At 32.7% G+C, this 22,942-nt stretch overlaps 1 long non-coding RNA gene across 7 annotated transcripts; it reads left to right on the forward strand.

Annotated features, from left to right (window-relative positions):
• Positions 1–1,946: 1,946 nt before the first annotated feature.
• LOC139512117 (uncharacterized) lies at positions 1,947–22,942 on the forward strand. 7 transcript variants are annotated; one of them, XR_011662163.1, is made up of 4 exons: positions 1,947–1,961; positions 5,190–5,223; positions 19,896–19,975; positions 22,258–22,942. It is a non-coding gene; the product is annotated as an uncharacterized lncRNA (long non-coding RNA). The 7 variants fall into 7 exon arrangements; XR_011662164.1 differs by lacking the exon at positions 1,947–1,961 and adding an exon at positions 4,462–4,476; XR_011662162.1 differs by lacking the exon at positions 1,947–1,961 and having other exon boundaries at positions 5,156–5,223.

The following is a 22,942-nucleotide window of genomic DNA, read 5'->3' on the forward strand; positions in this document are numbered from 1 at the left end:
CCTTGATATTGAAATGTAACTTGTATTTGATGATAATACATAACATATGTAAAGGTTGAGGATGAACACGGATGCGGCCACTTTCATTTTTGACAAAAACCATCTGAAAAGTGACATTTTTCGGCATATTTGGTAGATTTTCCAAATTTGAGCTTGAATCGGGTCGTTTTTACTAACTACATCAGTTGAAATCTTTCACAAAAACTAATTGAATGAAATAAAATAGACACTTAAGTGTTTAAAAAGTGGTCAAAATCTTTCGTCAGATGAACCTGAAATTTGAGGCCAAAATCGGTCCTTACTGGACCTACTCCTTTGGCCAGAAGCTTGGTCATGATCATAAAATAGTATCTAGAATTTAGCGGATAAAATATCTATCTGTTTTGTTTTTGCGTTTTTCATTTTGATATCGTTTTTGAGAAACATGTCTTTTGATGACTAACATTTTAAAAATCTTCAGAATTAACTGTGATTCATTATTATCTGTCTTTCGAAATAGTGATTCATATATTGTTGTTAAAATTGAAACATTCATACTTGTTTTTAGTAAATTATTATGGCGTTTATTATCACTTAACTAGTATATATTTGTTTACGGGCCAGCTGAAGGACGCCTCCGGGTGCAGGAATTTCTCGCTACATTGAAGACCTGTTGGTGACCTTCTGCTGTTGTGTTTTTTTCTATGGTCGGGTTGTTGTCTCTTTGGCACATTCCCCATTTCCATTGTCAAATTTAATTTTGTGCTTTATTACAAACAAATGTCTATTATCTGAATTAGTAAAATACTTGTCTAGAATTAAAAATAAATAAATGTGCATAACTTATTTCATCGACACAAAGTTGTCTCATGCCAATATAATATCTATATACTTTCCCCGGGCGCTTTTTCTTCCCCAGGGCGCTCATGGGCGCTTTTTAGTAGGTCCCCAAATATAGGCTCCAAGATATGTCAGTGTCTCCAGCATATAAATGAAAAGAACGATATATTGGAGTTTCTTGTGGATGTACAAATGTTTACTAAAGAATACGAAAAACGCACCATAACTACATGTACATGTAGATAACTTTTACTACATGTTGTCTGTTTGATCGTTTGATTGATAGGAGATCGCAATACAAAGATCAGATTTGTGGGGATCAAAATCAGAAACTGTAATATTTTCATTTATCAAAAATATAATTCAAGCTGATAATCGATACTTCACAAGAACATGTTTTTTATTAGATCTATACTATCGGGAGTTAAAAAAGAAGCGAATTGATTTTTATTAATAAAAAAATTGTTTGGACTTTAACGGTGCTTTTTTGTGGACTTTAGCGGAATTTGTTGTTATGGACTTTAACGGCGTTTTCTTGTGGACTTTAGCGGAGGTCATTTTGTGGACTTTAGCGAAAATTTTGTGAACTTTAGCGGCGTTGTGGACTTTAGCGGTAATTTGTTTTGGACTTTAGCGGTGTTGTGGACTTTAGAGGAAATGTGGACTTTAACGGTGCCACAACGCTCGTATGAAACAAAGTTATAAATGGCAAATAAAGTACGATGTGGAAGAGCATTGAGGACCCTTAAATTTCCAAATGTCTTCCAAAATACAGCTACGGTTATCTTTTCCTTGGGTAGAAAATCCTTAGAATTTCGAAATATTCAAAGTTTTGTAAACAGTTAATTTAAAGTTATGACCATTATTATGATAATTCATTTCACACAGAATTACTAACTCGAATAACTCAAGCCCTTTCCGAGTCCGATTTTCTCCCACCTGATTCAGGTGTTTGAGTTTGGATATCTGCCGACCAGTTAAAACAAGTGTGAAAACTTGATCACTGTTGCTCACCACTATCTCTACATAATTGTGATGAGGAAAAACAGTGCGGTCTCGACAGTATATTGAACTCTGACACAAATAATAGTGGTGCCTTTCTTTCCAGTGGTCTCAATCAACACTGATTTACAGAAATCTTGGTAAGAATTTAGTCTTAGATGCTTGATTTTTTTATTAGTTGTTATTGGCTTTGAACAAGCTGTCAGTAACTGCGTGTAGTGGCGGATCCAGAGGCGGCATGAGGGCGTACACCCCCCTTTTTGCTTGGACTTTTTTTTGTAAAAAGATTTATTAGACTAGACTTCGCGAACTTTGCCATTTCCCGTGTATTTAATTTTTATGAGACAATTCTTTTCATATAAAGATTTTTTTTTGCCAGTATTTACTGATTATTTTAAAAGTAAAATTACAAAATACTGAACTCCGAGGAAAATTCAAAACGGAAAGTCCCTAATCAAATGGCAAATTCAAATGATAAAACACATCAAACGAATGGACAACAACTTTCATATTCCTGACTTGGTACAGGCATTTTCAAATGTAGAAAATGATGGATTGAACCTGATTTTATAGCGTTAAACCTCTCACTTATATGGCAATCACATCACAGTAGAGTGATTCGGTATGGTTGAGTTGACCAGTTCGTCGAAAAAACGTCAATCAGTCATTTGAAATTCAAATTACAGGAACACATTTGCAATTCTGAGCATGAAAAATCATGACACCTTCAAAGCGACAAAGGAGTGAGCAAGAACGTATTGACTTCTATTTCACAATTCAACCATAACGAAAGTTATACTCTATTATAATCTCATGAAAAAAGTTCCACATTAATATTATTTACCTATGAAATTAAAGTACGATGTGGAAGAGCATTGAGGACCCTTAAATTTCCAAATGTCTTCCAAAATACAGCTACGGTTATCTTTTCCTTGGGTAGAAAATCCTTAGAATTTCGAAATATTCAAAGTTTTGTAAACAGTTAATTTAAAGTTATGACCATTATTATGATAATTCATTTCACACAGAATTACTAACTCGAATAACTCAAGCCCTTTCCGAGTCCAATTTCTCCCACCTGATTCAGGTGTTTGAGTTTGGATATCTGCCGACCAGTTAAAACAAGTGTGAAAACTTGATCACTGTTGCTCACCACTATCTCTACATAATTGTGATGAGGAAAAACAGTGGTGCATTTCTTTCCAGTGGTCTCAATCAACACTGATTTACAGAAATCTTGCTAAGAATTTAGTCTTAGATGCTAGATTTTTTTATTAGTTGTTATTGACTTTGAACAAGCTGTCAGTAACTGCGTGTAGTGGCGGATCCAGAGGCGGCATGAGGGCGTACACCCCTTTTTGCTTGGACTTTTTTTTTTGTAAAAAGATTTATAAGACTAGACTTCGCGAACTTTGCCATTTCCCGTGTATTTAATTTTTATGAGACAATTCTTTTCATATAAAGATTTTTTTTCGCCAGTATTTACTGATTATTTTAAAAGTAAAATTACAAAATACTGAACTCCGAGGAAAATTCAAAACGGAAAGTCCCTAATCAAATGGCAAATTCAAATGATAAAACACATCAAACGAATGGACAACAACTTTCATATTCCTGACTTGGTACAGGCATTTTCAAATGTAGAAATGATGGATTGAACCTGATTTTATAGCGCTAAACCTCTCACTTATATGGCAATCACATCACAGTAGAGTGATTCGGTATGGTTGAGTTGACCAGTTCGTCGAAAAAACGTCAATCAGTCATTTGAAATTCAAATTACAGGAACACATTTGCAATTCTGAGCATGAAAAATCATGACACCTTCAAAGCGACAAAGGAGTGAGCAAGAACGTATTGACTTCTATTTCACAATTCAACCATAACGAAAGTTATACTCTATTATAATCTCATGAAAAAAGTTCCACATTAATATTATTTACCTATGAAATTAAAGTACGATGTGGAAGAGCATTGAGGACCTTTAAATTTCCAAATGTCTTCCAAAATACAGCTACGGTTATCTTTTCCTTGGGTAGAAAATCCTTAGAATTTCGAAATATTCAAAGTTTTGTAAACAGTTAATTTAAAGTTAATATGACCATTATTATGATAATTCATTTCACACAGAATTACTAACTCGAATAACTCAAGCCCTTTCCGAGTCCGATTTTCTCCCACATGATTCAGGTGTTTGATTATGAGTTTGGATATCTGCCGACCAGTTAAAACAAGTGTGAAAACTTGATCACTGTTGCTCACCACTATCTCTACATAATTATGATGAGGAAAAACAGTGCGGTCTCGACAGTATATTGAACTCTGACACAAAATAGTACTTTTGATGTCATTGTTTACTTAAACTAACCAACAAATATGCAGAAATGAAACTTCTGGTGAAAGGGAAATATATTTAGACCATTTTGAGTCAAAATTCACTTGTCTGTGAGTTTGCGTTATCAATTCAGGATTAATGCGCTACATAGTACACTAAATTAAGATTTCCAGAAAACAGGGAGTTATTTTGGTAGTACCTGTGTTTTCAAGATCAGAAATTTAATATAAGACTTTAAACATTAGTTGAAAATTGGCATGTAGAAAAGTGATACATGTACAATTCAGGATATACCTGATTTCCTTGAAGGTGAACTTAAGGTAAAATATTTAGATAGCTGTGAAAATTGTAAGATTCGGTTGAACAGATAGGGATTTTTAATTGGTGGTCTGACACCTTTATTTTCGTTTTCCTCCAAAAATAACCCAAACTAAATAATCATAAGAAAAGATGACAAATGCGACTATACCTATATAGAACACAGAGGCATGATGATTAATTCATTGTAGAAGGAAGAGAACCGACACACAAAATAAGTTCTTCTCGTTTATTAGTATAGATTCTCTAACTTTTCTTTTACAGTACTTTGTATATCCCCATCCCTTTTTCACTTGAATTATTGTCAGCTTATTCGAATATGTGCATGTCAGTTTCTGGCACGTTTGAAATAAATGCAATTCATCTTATGTTTGAATGTAAATTTACACAAACCAGTTGAAGGACGCCTCCGGGTGCGGGAATTTCTCGCTACATTGAGACCTATTGGTGACCTTCTGCTGTTGTTTTTTTCTATGGTCGGGTTGTTGTCTCTTTGGCACATTCCCCATTTCCATTCTCAATTTTAATTATAAACATTTAGCATGTTTTAAAAACAGGAACAAATGTTTATAAGTGCTACACACGGTATGTTTGGACAAGAAATCAATTTTTCTTACACTTTTAAAATTCAAATGAAGTAAAACAAGAAATCAATCTGGTTGACGCAACAATGACAATCTGTTACACAGAATAATAGTGGTGCATTTCTTTCCAGTGGTCTCAATCAACACTGATTTACAGAAATCTTGGTAAGAATTTAGTCTTAGATGCTTGATTTTTTTATTAGTTGTTATTGGCTTTGAACAAGCTGTCAGTAACTGCGTGTAGTGGCGGATCCAGAGGGGGCATGAGGGCGTACACCCCCCTTTTTGCTTGGACTTTTTTTTGTAAAAATATTTATAAGACTAGACTTCGCGAACTTTGCCATTTCCCGTGTATTTAATTTTTATGAGACAATTCTTTTCATATAAAGATTTTTTTTCGCCAGTATTTACTGATTATTTTAAAAGTAAAATTACAAAATACTGAACTCCGAGGAAAATTCAAAACGGAAAGTCTCTAATCAAATGGCAAATTCAAATGATAAAACACATCAAACGAATGGACAACAACTTTCATATTCCTGACTTGGTACAGGCATTTTCAAATGTAGAAAATGATGGATTGAACCTGATTTTATAGCGCTAAACCTCTCACTTATATGGCAATCACATCACAGTAGAGTGATTCGGTATGGTTGAGTTGACCAGTTCGTCGAAAAAAACGTCAATCAGTCATTTGAAATTCAAATTACAGGAACACATTTGCAATTCTGAGCATGAAAAATCATGCCACCTTCAAAGCGACTAAGGAGTGAGCAAGAACGTATTGACTTCTATTTCACAATTCAACCATAAAAAAAGTTATACTCTATTATAATCCCATGAAAAAAGTTCCACATTAATATTATTTACCTATGAAATTATGTTTAACCCCAAACGCCCGCGCCTATCTTAAAATAACATAGCTGAATAATTATCCCCAGTCAGTATAAGATCTGGATAGATTTAAAGTGCAAGGTACGAGCCATTTGTTTGAGGATCAGTCTGAGATCTGAGAGTCTGGCCGTATTTAGATTGAAAACAATAATCTTGTCCACTTTTTGGCTAATAGAAACGAAAATTTCCAACAGAATAATATAGCATTAAATGAACATGATGAATAAAAAACGGGCGTATTTTTTGGGGGGACTGGGGTTTGCATGAACTGATATATTGAATACTTTTATCAAGATCAGACTGCAACCTGCCTGCTGGTGTGCCCTTTATGTCTCCATTTGTCGACCGTCATTCATAAATTCGTTGTCATTTCAGACTCATTCGTAGCCTTTGGTTAATTTTCAATTGTGTTGGGTAAAACATATCAACCATGCAAACATTTGTATAAAAATTGCTTGTTTGTCTTTTTTAACTCGTGTCGCTCGTATTGTAAAATTCATCGAATAGCGCGGCGTGTATCTTGTTTACAACAAGAAATCTGTGAGTTTATGCTTACTTAACATACAACAAGCGAGAATTTTCCATGTCTATTTTTTACTAACAAGTCCCACATCAAATATATCAGTTCATAGCTTTTGACCCATACTATAATTTTATGATAGACAATTTATGGGGAGAATACAACATCAAAAATGTCAAACTCTTACACTTAACAGCAACTATAAAATATACATACCCCACGTGTAGAACCGTTTAAAAAGTGCATTTTACACTTATTTTATGTTTTTTAGCCAAAAAAAGTCCCAAAATTTGTTCGCCTCGCTCCGCTCGGCGAATTTAAAAAACTTCGCCCCCTTTGCAAAATCTTGGATCCGCCCCTGTATTCTATATGTAGTATGTCAAAACTGTCCATACAAAAACCCTATATTCACTGGGAAAAGACATCGTGTATCAGGAAATAAGCAGAAGGGGGTGCAAGTTTGGGACATTAATACTAAACTTAGTCTTGTACGGTAAGACTAGATATCCCCTGTTTTGAAAAATTATCACACCATTCGGAACAATTAAAAATATTTTCAAAGTAGCTAAAAGGAAATGAACCACATAAATTAATACTGGTCATAAATTCTCCGCTGCTGTCAGTCAGTCATATAGATGACACTAAACTATAATACATTTAAATTTTTAACCTTCTTTACGGTTGGAACAATAATTTAATATTCATACAACAGTTTTTAGACTATAACAAATGAAAAATAAACAAAAATGATGTTTCACGATCATTTATAATCCATCGCTACATTTTGTATTCTGACGTGGTTTTTTTTTGTAATGGTGTTTTCTTTCACGTCCGCAATTTTGTTGAAAGTTTCGATGTTAAAAATAGAACAGAAATCTTTTTAATAGATACACGTATAAATAGTTTATGGTTTAAAGAGTTATAAATGGAATTATATTATCCTAATAAAAGAACATTCAGTGGATCCTTGAAAGAATTTTCTTGCTAGTATTGATTCGTATGGTTGTCTCCTCAAGGGAAATTGTTCTCTCTCTCTCTCTCTCTCTCTCTCTCTCTCTCTCTCTCTCTCTCTCTCTCTCTCTCTCTCTCTCTCTCTCTCTCTCTCTCTCTCTCTCTCTCTCTCTCTCTCTCTCTCTCTCTCTCTATATATATATATATATATGAGTCTGAAAGATTGTGTAACAATATATATATTTTTTTTTTAAATGAGGGTAAATTATATATGGCCTTCCAAAAACCGTTTCGATCTCTAACATCACTGAGGAGACATTTATTGTCGAAATCCGGATCTGGTGTACAAAAAATATATTGACACCTTATGTTTGTGGCATAACATCTTGGCGACTAGTTAATTGTTTTCTGTTTAGTATTAAAGTTATATTAAATTCAATTTTGTTACATCTTGTGATCAATTTTATTTGGCCAAAGGCAGTCAACAGGGTTAAAGAACATCAGTTGTTCGACCTGTTAGTCAAATGCGTTTTGTTTAAATATACTTTTTTGGTCTTTTGGATAATGTTGTTTGCGCTGTATTTAGACCCTTCTACAACGATATTTGTTTTACATGCACACGTATAAAAATTGCGGTTTTTATCCAACGCAATCATATAGGTGTGAACGTAGTTTTCAATTTAGAATTGTATATATTTATATATATATTACTCGTCTAAACATCAACCCAACAATGTTAGATCTGTAAATTTGCTTTCGCAAATTTTTGGTTCTTCCCTCGCCGGGATTCGAACCCATGCTACTGTGATATCGTGACACCAAATCGCCTGCACTGCAGCCGTCCCGCTAGACCACACGACCACCTGGGCTCTCAAAAAAAGAGCTTTCGGTGGGCATGTGTTACCTTTCCACGTCAGTTTTAATCTAGCGGCGTACTACAGTACATGATATATAAGGCATGAAGATGTTATTGTTACAGATCAGCTAAATTATCTATAGTAAAGGATCCTACAAATTAATGTAAGATACAGTCACAGAAAATAATTATATTCATAAGTACGTCTGAGTCAGTGACAACCCTACAACAGATGTATCCATCGGATCGCCATCAATGATGGTGATACATGGCTGTGTACATAATGTATATACAACTCGTCTAAACATCAACCCAACAATGTTAGATCTGTAAATTTGCTTTCGCAAATTTTTGGTTCTTCCCTCGCCGGGATTCGAACCCATGCTACTGTGATATCGTGACATGGGTAAAAATTAACCGAATAAAAAATAAAAATGTACCCTGAAAGTAGCATCTCAAATATAGAATAGAACTGTTCTCAATTCTATTTCACCCATAAAACTTGAAGGTCAAGAACGAGATTATATCGATCATCTCTATATCATACTACTACTATATACCTACTAAAAAAATAGGAGGGTCCTAGCTGATCCCGAAATCCCGGACTTTAAAAAATAAAATCCAGAGGTCCCGAATTTAAAGTAATTTAAAATAAATCCCGCCATCCCGAAATTCGAAAAAAGAATTCCCGGATCCCGAAAAGATTAATCCCAAAATCCCGTGTTTAAAAATACCCGATCCCGGAGTTCCGACCCCGGAAATTGTTTATTGAGGATTTTACAGAATAAGCGTTATATTTAAAGATAAAGAACATTTAGGTCCACACTTCATATGAACCCTTAAAAACTCGTTGGATTATCTCGGTGTGGCTGGTCAGTAATAAATAAAAAAGTCACTGGTCAATTCAAAGGTTGTCGTAAGTGATGCAATATATTCTTATTTTCCTGTTCCCCTTGTGTAACTTCCACTTTTATTGAAGTTTACATCGATCAAAGCCTTAGTTTAATTTAGTTTCCTGTTATTACTACCCCCTTTTTTGTCGCATGTTGTGTATTATGTACTGATTCTATATATACTTCGAGCATACACATGTACACTTATGGAAAAATAACTTTTTACTAAACTTTTTAAAACGTTTTTGTAGACTTGTATACAATAAATTTTATGCAGAACAAAAAAAAATATTTACAAAGATGTCAGTTAGACTGCGTGTTTTAATTGTTAACTTGCAGATGTATAAATAACCGCCTGACACTCTTTCAATAATTTGTAGAATCGTTGATATAATGTTTGTTTATATATGCGATGTTAAGCAGTAGTATATGGACAGAACTCGATCTGTCGTGATATAGTACCAAAAAACGAGCTATTACATGTTCCGCTGCTAAAGTAACTGTTGTTTACAAAAATTTGCCAAATCATATATTATTATAGCTTTACTTACATCTTTTATTGCGTCAACTTGTAGATTGTAGACAGTATAAAACCTGATGATTTCTATTTTTATGTTTTTACTATTTTTGCGTTCATGTACTTACAAAGTATTTTTGTTTGAATTAGTAATTGTTTTAGACATGTGTATTGATAATGAACAAACATGTATCATATTTTTTATAAAGTATAATTTCTTTTTAAAATGTTCCATAAAAGTGGGTCTGATTGGGGTTAACGGAATACAGAATAATGGGCAAAAATAGCAGAATAAAAGGCAAAAAAAAAAAGAAAAAAGAAAAAGAGCATAATTGGGTGCCTAAATATAAAGAATAAAGAATATTGGAAATACAAAATAAAAATTAATGATAATTATCCAGATAAAAAGAATCTATCAATACGAAACACATAATTATCATGAATAACACGAAGAACGTTGGAAATAATTAGCATGATAACGTGACGTTATGTAATAAATATAACGACGTCACGAATTTTGATGGTTTTTTGGCCAAAATGTTGAGTTTGCGTCGCTTCTACAGGGAAAACGAAGTCGGTGACCATATATTTTTTTAACATCATCTAATTCGTAAGACAAAGAGGAAGAAAATGTTAATTTAAAAAAAAATTCTATGGAGCGGTTTACGTGATTTATACCGGAAACCGAAAATTGTAGAAGAAAAATACAGATTTCCCCTATATATTCAATGTAATTAAGTACCCTCTCGGACCATTTTAAAAATGAATATTTCTCGAAAACGAAGTCGGTGACATATACTTTTTTTTTACATTTTCTGATGTATATTTTCAATATCTAATCGAGTTCTAAATTAAAAAAAAATCTATGGACTAGTTCATTTACTGATCCTTGACCTTAAGAGGAATTGTGGACTTTAACGGTGCCACAGAGCGTCATTGCTAAGTCTTTTGTAAACGAAACGCGCATCTGGGGTACAACATTTTAATCCAGGTGTATATATATATATATTTATCAAAACTTACATTCCAATATCCTAACGGGCATGTTAAAAGCGCTATATAAAGTAAAAATATTTTTTAAAAACTAGAAAACATATTCATTATAATAAACTCTCCATACTGACAAACCAACGGACAAACAAATTTTTCGGTCACTGACATGCCCTTACCGAGTTACTAAAATTATATCATTATTTCTTAATATGTTTATTTTGGTAACGGTGCATTTTAGTCATGAAATTAATTTAAATTTTCTGATTTTTTTAAAAGATTGTATTCTGTGTAAAAGCTGAAATATGAAACATAACTTAAATTTATCAAAAGTATATTTTATTTATGATGTAAATTAATTAGCAAAACATATTTATATCACACAGCGTTTTCTTATAAAAATAGTTAAATTAGTTTCATCATTAAAATCTCATTTTTCAAACCTGTCACATCAATCATTTCATTGGTACTTAATGGGTATGCAATCAATTATAAATCTAGTAAATGATTTAATTATATAAGTTTCATCTTTCAAGACATAATTCTGGCGAGTATAGCAATTTGGATTTAGTTGGAAATCGGGGTAAGCCAACTACGAACCGTTCATGTGTACTTTTTCCAAAACTACTCCAAATACAAACTTTTTAGTTTTAATATTCCTTTGTTATCTTACATTTTCTCGTTTAAACTATAAACATGATTTTTTTAATTTGAGCCATACGCAGTACAATGTTCATTTGACTACCCCAAGGGCGACTGCGATCATCGAAAAATAGCCACTTTGGTCTGTTTTCGATCCGCAGTAAAACCCTTGCAAAAGTGGGACGTCCATTTGACTGTATTGGATGAACAAGTACACAGTCACGGATGCGGTCAGAATGGAGATGTTAAATCTGACGCCTCGACATGTTAAGAACCATAACAACAACTCTCTGAGGGGTCGTATGAGGCGTGTTACAAGGTGACGTTTATAAATATCCTTATCCAATATTCTCATTTTTAAGAGGCCGTCCCAATTTCCTCGACCTTTATACCGGACTGATCTTTTACATGGCCTGGAGTTGTTCTTGGGCTTGACTCGACATGCATGAAACATTTTCCACTGGACGTAATCAGGCAAACTAAAATCAATAAACTATCATTTGATTCCACTTGATTGCATGTATAGTCTTACCAAGGAGGCTGTGTAGAAACTCCTTGCTAGAATTAAATTAAAAACAGTTTCTCTGTTTTATAGTGTATGCAGTAAACTATGAACGGTATCACTTGCGAGTACTGACCAGATTAAACAGTTGACTGTGAATAGTACATGGCCCGTATGCATAGATCTACTTAAGTTAAGATTTATTCCGAACGGACGGATTTTTTTACATGTCAAACGATAAATTAGCACTACGATTTGAAATTTTAACTTAAGTGGCCATGGTTTTATGCATATCACCGCAGGTGTTCTGTAAGACATTTAAACCCCTTTTTATTTTATTTACTTGATTTAGGATTTCATAAATTATACCATCATGGATTGTTTTTAATTTCTTTGCGGAAGTTCGTCAAAGAAAAAGTTAAACTTGTATAATGACAGCAAATCATAAAATATATTTTTGTATTACAAATTGTCCTTAATTTGTGTTATATATATATAGTTTATTAGACAATAATTGCATGTCATAATCTTCCTATATGTTTTGTGAGAAAAACTCCCATATTTAAATTGACATTAATCAAAGTTCCCTTGACTATGAGATATGTCAAAGTTTTTGAATTGAGTGTTTTTTTATTATAATGATTTATAACGATGTTTACTTACTATTTGCGTATTATGAAGCATCTTATGATTTAAATAAGACATCTGAAAGCCAGATTTCAGAACAACATAAACATGTAAACCACATCTTCCTATATCTAAAACATTGCACAAATTTAACTTGAACAGGTCAAAACAGAACACATTAAGGAGAAACGGTTTTGTTTGAGGAATTAGTTAGGATAATAGACCCCCCCCCCGAAATACTATGAGGGAAAAGGGGGGGGGGGTGCAATACCTTTTTATGTTATCCTGTTTTGGTCCTTTTCAAGGTGTTGTTTACTGTTATCTGAGATAAATTTAAACTGTCTACTGTTTTCAACCCACTTTGTTAACTGTTATCAACATTTTTTGCATTTGTTGTTAACTGTTTTTGCCAAAATCGAGATGTTGTGAACATGTTAACGGATCACCTATTGCCACCCTCTTCTATTTACATTGGTTGGATTGCTAACGAACCTTTACTACATGTCCAAATATTTTGATTAACTCAGGGTACATTTTAGTTTCATTGTATTCAGTAAAACCAATAAATTCTAATCCAAAACAAACGTGTCTTCAATCTTATGTTTAGTTAAATTGTTATGATTTTGTATTTAACCAAGTCTTTTATTTGTATTCCTTGTGATGTTATTGTATGTTGACGAAAAAATCGAATGGAAATGCAGCAGTGGATAAAAAAGAAATAGGAATATCACTATTTGGTTTAAAGTTAAAAAAAATATTCACGAGTTGCTTACATCAAATTAAAACGTTTTTTGCTACGCATGCTTAATTTTTCGTATTTATTTTCACCTTAGTTCATTTTCTGTATCATCAACTATTCTGGATTTTATGTTGCAGAACATTCATTTTCATCCTGTATTGTGAAAAGTCATTTATTTTCAGTTCTTTCCTAGCCAAGTAAATAATTTTCAAATCCTCCAACCCCCACCGTCAGAAAATTAAATGTTCACCGCCTTATGTTATAGTTATTGACCAAGCAAGTCGGTATATCTATAATACTAAAACTACGAGGTCCAATTTGTCAGCCGTCATCGGGTAAAAACGGCAAATCAAAGAATTCAACTCTATATATAACTAATATAGGACAATGGTGTAGATTAAAAATTACACCACTCCAGACCCTTTTGATTTCCACATAATTAATATTGCCAATAATTTTAAAACAAGTTCCGGGTCGAATCCGATACCGATACCAATAGTATATTCACCTGTTAGCTATTACCTTATCTGTACGTTCCGCATTTGACAGGCGCACCACCAAACGGTGTATTTAGGATTTTGCTTTTATACACGGGTCATAATTAAAGGGCTGACACTACTAAATTCAATCATTGTCAAATTGTTCCCTATTGTAGTTTTATTCAGCAATCAGCAAGACTTTCTAAGATAACTAATATAGGACAATGCTGTTGATTGAAAAATACTCCATTCCTGGATAGCCAGGACTTTTTGTTTTCCAAATAATTAATATTACCAATAATTGATAAGTTCCAGGTCGACGGGTTCAAACAGAAAGATTTGAAAGCAGAGAAAACTTTGTATCTTATAATCGACATGACTTTATCAGATGACAATACTAATTACTAAAATAAGGCTTAGGCATAGTTATATACTTTAATTCAGTCACGGACCCGCGATATCGCGGGTGTGTACTTGTTGGATTTAATCTGCACGACTTATGTGACCCTGATTAACCCGAACGACGTAGGAGTTCGGGTTAAAGGGTCACACGAGCCGGGCAGATTAAATCCAATATACCGATTTGAAGGCCGTATGGTGACCTATAGTTGTTAATGTCTGTGTCATTTTGGTCTTTTGTGGATAGTTGTTTCATTGGCAATCATACCACATCTTCTTTTTTATATTGATTGGCCAAAACTGTTTTAACACATGACGCCATCAATTTACTTGAACGTTTTAGAAATATGCTTTACGATATTCCGAATTCCACGGCTCCTAGTAAAGTTTCTTGTAAAGTAAAACATGTAGTAAGAGGTTGGTTAGTTTTAAATAATTTTTTTTTTTTTAAATTCAAGCTTCTTCCTAAATTGTTACATTATATGTGATTTAATTGTAAATTTTTTCTATCGTTTCTGTTAAATTTATTCAGACTTTATTTTTGCAATCAGTGACGATTTATTGTACTTTTAAATCTGTGACGATTAATTGCTTTTCTTTCCTTAATGATATGCTTAGAGGAAAATGTTTGTACATAAATTTAAAATGTTTAAAAAACAGAAACAACGTTTATCTTTTTTAATCTTTAACGCCCTCCCCCCCCCTTTTCCCCCTTTCCTCCGACCCCAAATTACATTCGATACCCAAATAGTCAGTCCCTTTATAGGAATAAATATGCCAAACATTGTAATGAATTTCATTGAGTCCAAAACTTATTCAAATCAGATTTCATTTTTTGAATATTCTTAAATACATGATTTCTTGTTTGGCACTGGAAACTACAAAAATCATTATTATCTGTTCTGACTTTAAAAAAATTGATTTAAGAATTACATTGTGTACACAAAATAATATGAAATAAAATATTTTATGTTCCAGTTTAGATAATTAAAAAGGAGAGAGAAACCTTTCTTTTTTCATCAGTGGCCACGTTTGCCAAAAAGTCTAAGTAGTTCTTCTACTGTAATCACCAGACAGTTAACACTGAGGGTTTGAGGGTTCAACTCCAATATTAATTGATTAAAAACTGTCAGTTTTTCTATCAAAGGTGTGTGGTTACTCTGGGCACTCCGGCTCTCTCTACCAATTAAAACTGGTCGCCCTGAAATAGCCGAAATGTGGCGCTGCTTAAAATTGACGTTAAAACACCAACAATCGATCCATTATTTTTTTTCTTATTTTGAAACAACGATGTTTGTACAAGGTGTTTCATTAATCAACTTTTTTGTAACTTCTAGTCAGGTGGCGGGTTCGTTTTTTTTTGGGGGGGGGGGGATAGGTTGTTCATCCTTGAATTGGACAACATAACATTTTGGTCTCGATACAATCGTTGATATTTTTTAATCTAATAGAATACATGTAACACCCCTATCAGAATCCAGGAAACGCCCCTAAAGGTAAAAATAGATTTGAACTGTGCAGTATATCTGAGGTAGTTAATGCACACCTTAGCTGTGCATTATTCAGATTATAGCACAGTAAGAACAAAGAGATTTTACCCATGTCATGTGTTAACTACTGTTATACATTTTATTTTCATTTGTGTATTTTAATGTCTGTGTATTATTTTTAAAAGTACTATAATCTCACTACAGAGTCAATCAGAACAGTTAGAAATTACCTCTTCTTATTGTTACCTGGCTGGATGTGTACAATTATATAAGATATGTATATATATTTTAAAACATATGTTGACGAAGGACGGGATTGTGGCTTCGGCAATTTTTACTCTATATTGTATGGTTACTGTAGGGTTGTCGAGAAGGGGAAAGACAGACTATGTTTTGTGTAATTTTAACTCCGCCTCCGCTTTTCAATAAAAGGTATTTTGTTATTATATTTTGAGAAAAAGGTGTAGTAAGCAGATCTTTTAATCTTTGTAATTTCAGTTTTTTTTGGGTTTTTTTTAAACCTGCGGAGGAGTTAGTGCGTAGAATATTGTATAGAAACTGATATATTCTTGTCTTTTGGTAATGCTTTTCGCTGGGTTGCTGTCTCATCGACAAATAACCAATATTTCCTTTTTCATATCATAATAGTTTTTTTTATGTTAGATACTTTTATTTCGGGGCCTTCTTTGATAACTACCAGTAACTATGCGGTATTGGTTTTGCTCACTGTTAAAGGCCATACAGAGACCTATCGGTCTTCTACTTTTCATGTTACCAATATATGTTTTTTCTTCTGCTTTCATGATTTTTTTTTCTTACCCATTCTGAACCACATCTGGTAATTTTCCCAATGTACAGGAGCAACACTCTTTCGTAGTAGTAAAATGTTAACAAGGTTTTTGTCAAGGACGTTAAACCTCAGTAATTAGTGAGGAAATGATGCGAAAATAGTACCAATAAATTATTATAATATTAAGTTTTTATCGTTTAAAGTTATGTTTTTTTATTGTATATCTATTCAATATGAAAATACGATATTTGAACATGGTATTTATATTTACGTACTAATTTTTCTTTGATATTTCGTGGGAGGTCAAACATACAGCCTTATATATACAAACCATGAAAACTTTCATTTCTTTTCTACTTATTGCAATTCGAAGGTAAGAAGTTAAAAAAGTTTGTCATTATTTTTTATCAGCTTCAGCTTTTAAATAAATTTTATTTGTCAATATCTAACAGTGTTACAAATTTAAAAATTATAAACTTCAACATAAATTTTATGTATACAGAATACTTATCGGTTATATTTTTGCATTGATTTATTATATAATTTAATTGAGACAACATTTCCAATTTGTTGATTTTTTTATTTCACTGAAAGCTCAGCACACCACATTCAAAAAGGACTTCATTAACTGCGATGCCTTTTGCTTTTATTTGTTTTCATTAGCTTTGCAATGGCTCACTGTAATGAAATAGGGAAATGTGCTAATTTAAATATAACTAATGGTACTGTAATTTTAAAAGCTGTAGACTCCTTGACAATATCTATGTACGTTTCGGCAATGGTTTAATGAATTCCTGTTAAAAATAGTCAGTTAATCCTCCAAAACTAAATAAATAAATTAAGTTAAAATTTAAAAGAGTGTTTTAATTTTATTTTCTGATATAAATTTGAATATGTGTTAAATAACATCAAAATGACGAATTCAGAAATACGGGATAGTGTCACAGTAAATTTTTGTTTTCATTATTCACTTTTGAACTTGAATACTGAAACATAAACCATTTCATTATTCCTTATTCATCACTTAACATTGAATAGTGAATAATGAACTATTTCAATATTCATTATTGAATTTTGAATAATGAAAAATGAATAATGGACGTACTTCGGCGCGGTTTGAAATGGACACTAATTGCGCTTATTTAATAGCAGACTTGTTCCGGTAATGTTATGAATAACAATTTATGCCCAAAATCAGTAAAGGTGCGTCTAAATTACATTTAATTGATAAATTTAAAAACATTTACTGTTATCTTAGTGATATTTTTTATTTAAAACTTTTAAGATATTCTAATTTTACAGCTGAAATTTAACCAAAGGAACTTATTTTAAATAAATCTTGTACAGTCAGCTTTAAGGGTCCTTTTCTCGACTTGAAATTTCAGTTTCGCATGTGAAACGTACTAAAATTTATGACTATAAAAGAGCAGATTTTAAGTTCCTGATTGTTAATTTTCCATTTTTGGTGGGTGATTTTATTTGAACTTTCCTACTGAGTGCTTATTTTGATATTTGTTCGCTGTGACAGTGTCTGTTTGGTCTCCTTTTCTCGTCTTGAATATTTCAGTTTCACATGTGAAACGTACTAAAATTCATTACTATAAAAGAGCAGATTTCAGTTAATTTTCCATTTTTGGTTGGTGATTTTTATTAGAACCAGTAAGAATACTTTGTGCTTATTTCGATACTTGTTCGCTATGATACAAATCGATTAAAAAACTCACTATTTTGTTTTCATAAATACAAAGTTTTGGTTAAAAAAAGAGTCGTCTGTACCTGTAGGATTCCTTAAAAACATTCACAATATACTAATTTTTCACGGTGATATGATATTGTTTATAAAGGCCGTACATTTAGACACGATCCATGTTAACTAATGTATACTTTGGTTAAAGAGAGGCGAAATACTAGTTTATCAAAGGTTTATTCAAACCCTGAGTCGAAAATAGATTGACAACACCATGGCTAAAAAGACCAACAGATAAACTACAATAGAAAACTAAATACTTAGTTATTAATAAATTAATCTTTAAAATCATCAATTTAACAGTAATAAAATCTTTCAAAATTGTTTTTATCGATTACAACATTGTTACGGTGTTAGAAAAATTAAAACATAAGTAAATAGGAATTGCTTTACATGCATAGGTGGTGTCTTGAAATGGCTTTGTTTGGACCTGTTTGTTTGCTTTTAAATGTTTGTCCCTAATGTTTTATTTATATTACCATGTATTTGCATTCAGGTATCGAAGATCAAATTTATTCGTTCATTGTGTTAATATATGTTTTTTGATTGAGTTAAGCCTTCTAATTGATATTTTATCGTGTGTTTTTCTATGTTGTGATGTTATACTATTGTTTCAGAAAAAGGGGGAAGGTTTGCACCTGTCCTAAGTCAGGAATCTTATGTACAGTAGTTGTCGTTTGTTTATTTAATTTATACGTGTTTCTCGTTTCTCATTTGTTTATATAGATTAGACCGTTTGTTTTCCCGTTTGAATGGTTTTACACTAGTAATTTTGGGACCCTTTATAACTTGTTGTTCGGTGTGAGTCAAGGCTCCGTGTTGAAGGCCGTACATTGACCTATAATGGTTTACTTTTATAAATTGATATTTGGATGGAGAGTTGTCTCATTTGCACTCATACCAAATCTTCCTATATCTATAATATGTTCAGTTGTAAGAACTGGCGACCTACATCCTATCGATACTGTTTACTGTTATATTTTGGCATTACACAATGTTATCCGTTTCTCAGCCTGTGTATGACATCTTTACAAAAAATCGCTTGATGTGTACATATTGATACTTTAGTCTAGGAGAACATGATTTATCTATTATTTGCTTTTTTTGGGCTTCGATTTAGCATTCAATAACTGCGAGTACCCTTATTTCGGTGCTTTAGGTCTCTTGGTTATATCTATAGTTTTTTTGTATCTCGTACCAATCTTTTGAATCCAGGCTTTGTATCTGATTTTTACAGTTTGTTCTTATGGTGTGCTGTTACACCACTCGGTTTTCAGACCAAACCAAAGACTTGAATAAATGGTATTTATGGCTTATCGGCTAAGCACTTGGGATTCAGGAGTAAGAGCAAAGCCTGGTCAGCTAGAATCAAAATATTATTAAGGTATACTGATAGGGTGGCATGTGTTACTGTTGACTGTTACTATGTGACCTGTGTTACTGTTGACTGTCACTTGGTGACCTGTGTTACTGTTGACTGTTACTTGGTGACCTAGCACTACTCAGCATGTCGGCAGTGTACATAGTAGGATCTAATCATATCACGTATCACATGAACATGTACTCGTCATGGTGTGCAGGTAATATTTGTCGCTGAACATTAAACACAAATGTATTCATCACTAATTGATTTTACAGATTTTACACTCATAGTCACCTATCAATGATGACTTAAGTGGCTTGATCAAACATTCGACATTCATAAAGACAATAAAAAATAGAGAAGACCAGTGTTATACCCTGTAGAGCGATCTTATTCAGATGGTCTGAGTTATACGTTTATCCTATGTTTTGATTTCAGGTTGCAACCAAACTAGATCATTCTATACATAGGAGACGAAAAGAGAATGAGGCAAAATACTATAATGATAGTTCTTTTCTGTGAGTATCACCTATCATTACGTTTTCGTGATTCATTGCAAGTTAATCAAAAATATGATTATAAATCGTAGAAAATCAATCTTAAGAAAAACAACAGCACAAACAAACGAACAAAACATTTTCTAATCATTTTTTTGGATAAAATTCTTAAGTTTCATGACTTTTAACAATATGGTTTTCAAAAGAAAAAGGCAAACAAGTCAATCAAACGTAAAACTGAGTTACAAAGAAAAAAACATTATCAATTTTGCACAGTTCAATACACAAACATTTTAAGTATAAGAAAACAATGTACCCTGTCCACTTATCTGCTTTGCTCAGGAAACAAGAATGGCTATTACCTTCATATTTAGAAGGGAGAGATCAAGTATAGAAAAGACTAGTGACAGAGAGAATGTATACATTAAAAAAAACAAGTTTTATAAAAATCAAAATAAAAAACCTAAGTTTTATAAAAATCAAAATAAAAAAAACATCACTGATTTTTGCCATTCTTATCTTCATGGAATAAGCGAGTCAAGATAGAACTGAAATCTAATCAAATGGGTTTTATAAATGTCTTAGTGACATTTCAATGGAAAGTTAGGTGTTGTAATTCCAAATTTGCAATCTTAAATTATATGTTGTAACTATGTAATTTGAAATTTCGAGTATTTTGTATATAGACTTATTTTTAAACTTGAATTGAATTTGACTTTGTTTTGTTTTATGAATCATTTTCAAATTTAAAAAAAATGTGTCGATTTATTTCGATCTTGATATACTGTTGTCTATTGTTGCCCACAGGACAGTGGTATTGCCTAAGATAGTGATAAAGACTGAACCGAAGGCGATATCATTATTGCTGTCACAGTCAATACCACTGTCCCACGGGCAGTCCATGTATCACGATAATGACCACTTCTTCGATAACTGTTATTTCAGTAAGAAACCATGTTTTTAAAATTCTCATGAATTCAAAAGTGTCCAAAGCAACTTGAGTTTTTTTGGACAAAGATGGAAGATCAGTCGTAGTAATACTGACTTGTATTTTAGTGCAATTTTTCAGTATATGAATATTAAATCAAGTTCTCTATAATCTTATAATTTACGGAAACATATGGTTAACAATTCAACAACTTAAATATGATATTGAAAACTGGAAAATGTTTTATTAAAGGAACATCTGTCTAAACAGAGAAACCACGTCCAATGGTCATTAACAGACGGAAACCGCGCCCAACTGTCATTAACAGACGGAAACCACGCCACAACGGTCATTAACAAACAGACCACGCCCCACCGGTCATTATCATGTAAAAGTATGTTAACGACCGGTTTTCTGGTCCGTTTTGTTCTGTTAATGACCGATGGAAATTATAGCTGAAGAATAACGAATGTCATGTGGCCCCTTTTTATCCAATAACAAGCTTATTCTTAACTGATGTGAAATAATGCCGTATATTGACCTCTAAATGTCTAGGTTATGCTTTTTATTTGTCTTAATGTTGATGCTTTTTTAACGCAAGCTTTAAATCTTATTTTGTTGATGGCATGACCCAGCACAATTGAGTCACGTATGACTACCTACTTTATGTTCCGTTTGTCGCAACAAGTCCCAGTTTTCTGCTCGCCAATGATGTACATGTATCCCAAAATACGACTTTTCCGCTGGCTTTGTCGTCATCAACATTTTGAGCACAATTATCGGACTCAGAAATCAACCAATGAAAATACTGTATTTTGTGTTTAGAATTTTGTACTCCGAGTACTGCGTAAAGTTGTATAACATATGACTCAGCATACCAATAAATATATGAGAAATTTTAAAGTCATGAGCGCCCGACGTAAACCTGTTGTGGAGTATAAACTTTTTGTCCTTCTGGAACACCTGTGATAGTCTTAGATTTCAGTGCTCACTCTTGCCTTCATGATGTGCATAAAATTGCGGATTGAAATAGAGAATTTGTCAAAAAGCCAACAACTCGACTAAAGAGCAAAAAACAGATAAATGCCACCAATGGGTCTTCAACACACAGAGATAACCCCGAAGCCAGAGGCGGACTTCAGCTGCCCCTATACTGAGAATTGTATACTAGTTCAGTGAAAATAGACGTCACATTAAACCTAAAAACCTATTTAACTGTTCTTTCATATATCTGACTTTATGCAACGCATGTTTTGATGACCACTTTTTTGGGGATCCATTTACTATTGTAAAATCTTTTGGCATGTAAAATATAGTACAAAATAGAAAAAGAAAAATGACATTTTACTCTTACAATTTGTTTCTTTAATTTCAGTAATTTTATTACCACACAGCGTAGAAGGTAGGGACATTAAAAGGAGGAGTTGTAGTTGTAAAGACACATCATTGGTAAACACAGAACGACAAAATAGGGCAGCTAAATGGAGCGAATGCTTAGACAAATGTATTTCCAGAGATTGTATAGCTGCAGGTTGTCATTTTGAAAACACCTGCTCGGGGATGTGTGTTCCGAATGACTTTAATTCGTCCTCTCTGAAAGATTGCAAAGTCACTATAGAAAAGGAAATAGAAAAAGAAGATAACGAATGGAACACTTGTCGTAGTAACTGTAACGCCGAGTCTTGCAACCAAATTGGAACATGTCATTTCGAGAAAATTAAAATTTGTGATTCGAGTATGAACATTGACATGTGTTTACCAAAATCATCTGAAAATACATAGAATAGTTCAATACATTTTTTTTTTCTTTACGCGTTTATTTTTCAAAATATGGACGAGGTTATAAAACATATATTGAAAAATTAATGAAATATTGTACGATTACCTAATGCGTCAACTATCAACCAAGGACCACACTGAGGACTAGTATGTGTATAAATAATAGGACTGTACCAATCCTCATATTTAATGGAATACTTTTTCGTATATTTCATAACTTTTTAAAATCGTTATTAAAGTGTTATGCATTTTTTGTTAAAATATATGACTTAAATGATAAA

The sequence above is a fragment of the Mytilus edulis genome, chromosome 2 (assembly GCF_963676685.1).
Source record: "Mytilus edulis chromosome 2, xbMytEdul2.2, whole genome shotgun sequence".
Lineage (NCBI taxonomy): Eukaryota > Metazoa > Mollusca > Bivalvia > Mytilida > Mytilidae > Mytilus > Mytilus edulis.